This window comes from Gekko japonicus, unplaced genomic scaffold (assembly GCF_001447785.1).
Source record: "Gekko japonicus isolate JY-2015 unplaced genomic scaffold, Gekko_japonicus_V1.1 scaffold1127, whole genome shotgun sequence".
NCBI lineage: Eukaryota > Metazoa > Chordata > Lepidosauria > Squamata > Gekkonidae > Gekko > Gekko japonicus.
The window spans coordinates 166,361-171,545 of NW_015159747.1; positions in this window are offsets into that span (position 1 = coordinate 166,361).

Genomic DNA, 5,185 nt, shown 5'->3' on the forward strand with positions numbered 1-5,185 from the left:
CACAAACACCCCAAAAGCCCTTCATCACGGCTGAGGGGAGTACTCTTTCTCTGCCACCTGGTCCTGAGGAGAAAAATGAATGAGCTGGTGGTGCTTCCGGTCACTTCTTGTGTCTGCTTTCCACAGTGGCACCTTCAAGACTGATGCAGTTTATTCCAAGATCAAGATGGGTCGCCCTGTTAGTCTGTCTATAGCAACAGAAAAGAGCAAGAGTCCAGTAGCGCTTTAAAGACTAGCAAAATTTGTGGCAGGGGATGAGCTATGGTGAGTCACTGCTCACTTCTTCAGATACCTACCAGCACTAGCTTTTGGTGAGTCAGAGCTCACTTTCCAGAATAAATTTCTTGTTAGTGTTTAAAGAGTGCCATGATGTTTGAAAGACAAATGAGTGGGTTCTAGATCAAATCAAGCCTGAACTCTCCCTAGAAGCTGGAATGACTAAACTGAGGCTAGTAGTACTTTGGTCACATGATGAGAAGACAAGAGTCACTGGAAAAGACAGTCATGCTGGGGAAAGCCAAAGGCAGCAGGAAAAGAAGAAGACCCAACATGAGATAGAGTGACTCAATCGAGGCAGCCATAGCACTCAGTTCGCAAGACCTGAGCAAGGCCATTAACAATAGGACGTTTTGGAAGACATTGATTCATAGGGCTGCTATAAATTGGAAGCAAGTTGACCGCACGTAACACATTTTTAAGCATCCTCCCTCCCCCCCCTTTCTTTTTGCCTTTGCAAAACCTCCTGTGAGTTGAAAAGTTTTGTCTTGGCCCTGAATTGTACTCTTGAGATGCCCATCAAACTGACATGCATGTATGGTGATGAACATTTGAATTCAGCTGTATGCCAGTGATATGGCCGTACACCTAACCAGGAGTCTGATGGCATTGGTACCAGTATTCTATTACATCAGAAGCTTTTGTGGACTAATGCACACTTTCAGAAAATGACTGCATAGCCAGGATCCACTCATGGCATCCAGAGGAACTTTGAGCTTAGGCTGGAATAGAATATTCTAAACGTTTAGGGCGCCACTCAGCTCCTGTTTATTTTTGTGGATGTAAAGATAGCCCGCTGCAAGCGGGTGAGTGCCAACAACTCTTTTTCTTTCTTTCCTGGCGGCTTTCCCCCACCCTTAGGACCATCTTTTCTGCCTCTGCTTCCTCAAGTCCTGCACTACTTAATTCAGGTGGTTCCAGATGGTGCGTGTACTTTCTTGTTGCTGGCCTCTGTTAATGGGCAATCAGATGCACTTAGTAAGATGCATTACCGTGTTTCCCCGAAAATAAGACACTGTCTTATATTTATTTTTTCTCAAGAAGACACACTAGGGCTTATACCACAAATGCATAGAAATCCTGCTAGGGCTTATTTTTGGGGTAGGTTTTATTTTCGGGGAAACAGGGTAGTTGCTAGTCGTGCAAAAGGCATCAGACGAGAGTGACACAAAGACATGGATGTCTCCCATAAATGGGGGGAAGTGGGATTTGAGGCCAGAATGGAACTGGGGACTTCTGGATCTCAAGTGGGAATTAAGCCTGCAGACGGAAGAAGGACTACCAACCACTTCTAGGTAGGGAGAAGGAACTGCAGCAGGACCAGCCCAGAAAGCCACTTTATGCCAAGAGGCAAACAGGTGGTAATGTTTTCTGCATCTATTTTTACAGGTATCTGGTTTGCATTGGGATGTTCTGTTTGATGAGTCCCCCACCTCTTCCGCCCAAGACTGTGGTTTCTGTTTGCTAACTTAGTTGGTCCAACAGGGAAGGCAACACGGTATATCTCACCAGGTCTTGGAAGCTAGGAAGGGTCGGTACTTGGATGGGAGACCACCAAGGGAGGCTCTGCAGAGGAGGGCTCCTCTGCCTCTCACTTGCCTTGAAAGCTCCTTCCTGGGGTCGCCATAAGTTGGCTGTGACTTGACGGCACTTGTGTACATAACTTACTCGGTAGCATCTGGAAATTTTCTACAATTCTTCAGAACCCAGGAGAACACACATGTATCCAGTCAGAACTTTTCCCAGTGCATGTTTTCTAAAGCAGATTTTACATTTTCTTCCACACCTCTCAGGCAATGCAATAAATTTAGTGCCTGGTGGGAGGGGGGTTTCCCCAAACATTTATAAGACCTCTGAAGAGGTGAAAGAAAGTTTAAAGTTGTGGTGGGGTTTGTATGTCTTCGTTCCCAGAGATAGAGTCTGCATAATGATTGCTTTGGCACTGCAGAATTCTGCCTTTTTCACAGGAGTCAGTTCTTTTGCATTTGCTTTAAAATTAATTTCATTGGGTGTGGTGGATGGCTCTAAACAGTGTAGGTACTACAAGCCTCACCCACCATCCAAGCCCCTCCTACTACACCCTCCCTTGGCTCCACCTACCCAAGGTTGCTCCTACTCATCCAACACATTTCCACCCAAGCACACCCCTCCTGTCACCCATGACAGTTAAACGGAACCTCCATGTTTAGAGGCAGTATACCATATGAACAGAAAAATGCTTTTGCAGTGATGTGCTGCTTTTAAGTTTCTCCACTAATATTTGTCTGGCAACTGTTAGACACAGTACTGGACTAAATTGAATCAAGTGACTTATCCAAGGCTACAAATGGATTCATGGCAGGTGGGACCTGACCTGGGCTACTTAGCCAATTTGTCTCCACGTTGTTATTTTAACTTCCATTTTGCAGAAGACAAATTAGTGAGCATAAGAGACAAGTGATTTGTCCAATGCCACAAACTAAATGCAGCACAGAGGCCAGGGCTGAACTGAATCAAAATCAATGACTCTTCCATTAATTCCTCCCAAAATTCATTCAGCTCCCACATCCTGCCACAAACTTAATTGCTTTCCCAACCCCCCAATTCATTTCCCCCTTACATTTCTCCCTCCAATATTAGCTTCTTTGCTAAATCCTCCCCATCAAACCTTTCCACTTTAAACATCTTTCTACCAAAATCTCCCCTTCATCCCGTCCCTCAAAAAGGTGCCAAAACTCCTGTCTTCCCCTGAACCAGAACACATCCAACTTAAAAGGAAAACAAAAGGTGCAAAATTAAACACAAAGAGTAGCCCCAGGCATGCACTGTGATCATTAGCTATCCCCCCCCCATCAGTGCCCCCAGGATCCAGCCCATCTCCTCCACCCCGCCCTGGTCTGTTCCTTTGAGCCACAACAATGCAGGCACTTCTGTATACAGTGCTCAGCGGTCCGTTTTTAGGAGCAGGCAAACTTTTTTAGCACTCCCATTCCAGGGCACTGGTGCCAGTGCTTCAAAAACATGTGTACCATCCCAATCCTACACATTCATGCTGGGGGGGGGTGTCTTTATTTTTGGCCTTTACCAAGTCTAAATCCTGGCACTGCAAAAACATTCTGTACAGGATGATGTTCTGACTTTTAAATTGAGATATGTTACTCTGGCTGGCTAATCCAATGGGTTCCCGTTACTTCTTCCATTTGAGGCCTATAGTAGGGGAACTGGCTAGGTTTGCCAACCTCCAGGTGGTAATCATCAACTACCAATGGATGTACAGCGTTTGCAAGGATGTAAACCGCCCAAAAAACCTGTACAAATAAAGTATTAGACAACAAATAACATCCTTAAGGAGTTAGTATTTTCTTTTATGGTCCCTTTTCATTGAAGGTATCAACCAGTCCCTCTTTGTCTCTAAATACAGTCACAAATGAAGCACCTATGGATCGCCTAGGTTGAGCCCACATGAGAGTTGAATTGAAGCAAGATAGACATGCAAAGTCAGAGTTAACTTCTAGAGCTTCTGGGGCTCCACCATTGAGACAGCAGCCTGAAGAAGTCAGAGGAAACGGACGGCAACCTAGGCGACCTGTTGCCGTTTCATTTGTGACTGTATTAAGAAGGAGGAGGAGGAGGAGATTGGATTTATACCCCGCCCTTCACTTGGAGTCTCAGAGCAGCTTACAAACTCCTTTCCCTTCCCCTCCCAACAACAGACACCCTGTGGGGTAAGTGGGGCTGAGAGAGCTCTGACAGAAACTGCTCTTTTCAAGAACAACAGAATTATGGCATGCCCAAGGTCATCCAGCAGCTGCAAGTGGAGGAGTGGGGAATCAAACCTGGTTCTCCCAGATTAGAGTTTGTGCACTTAACCACTACACCAAACTGGTGAAGAGGGACTGGTTGATGACTTCTGTGGAAAAGGACTGTAAAAGAAAATACTAATTCATTTTAAGGACACTATTTGTTGTCTAATACTTTATTTGTACAGGGTTTTTTTGTGGTTTACATACCTCTAGGTGGTGGTTGGAGATCTCCTGCTATTACAACTGATCTCCAGCTGACAGTGATCAGTTCACCTGGAGAGAATGGCCACTTTGGAAGGTGGGCTCTATCCCAACTGAAGTCCCTCCCCTCCCCAAACCCCACCCTCCTCAGGCTCCACCCCCTAAAAATCTCCAGGCATTTCCCAACCCAGGGCTGGCAATCCTAGAACTGGCCGCGGGGGCATTTGAGGGTTAAGGCACACAAATTCTAGGTCTTTGGAAGGTGCGCACATGTGTGTAAAGTGCTATCAAGTTGCAGCCAACTGTGGTGACCCTGTATGATGTTCAGGGCAAGAGACCAACAGAAGTGGTTTGCCACTGCTTTCTTCTGCATGGGGACCCTGGAATTCCATGGTGGTCTCCCATCCCAATACTAACCAGGGCTGACCCTGCTTAGCTTCCTAGATCTAACAAGACTGGGCCAGCCTGGGCCATCCAGTTTTGGGCGTTTCGAAGGTGCCACCCTGCAAACTGATAAAATCTATTTTTCATTGACGCACATTCTCTGTGGCAGCTCCCATTTTATGGAGCAGCCTATCAAGTCAGACCTGGGCTGCTGTCATTTCACAGAATGTGCAACACAGAAATATTCAGGATGGCATTCTCACAAACAGATTAGAACTATGGGGATAGTATTGTAGTCTACTCCAATGTTTATTGTATTTATCCCCCATTCAATGTCTTTATAAGCCTTCTCACATTACTGGAACATCCTGAAGAATCTCCTGCATCAGAGAGCCAGTTTGGTGTAGTGGTTAAGTGCGCGGACTCTAATCTGGGAGAGCCGGGTTTGATTCCCCACTCCTCCACTTGCACCTGGATGGATGACCTTGGGCAAGCCGTAGTTCTGATAAGAGCTGTTCTTGAAAAAGAGCAGTCTCTGTCAA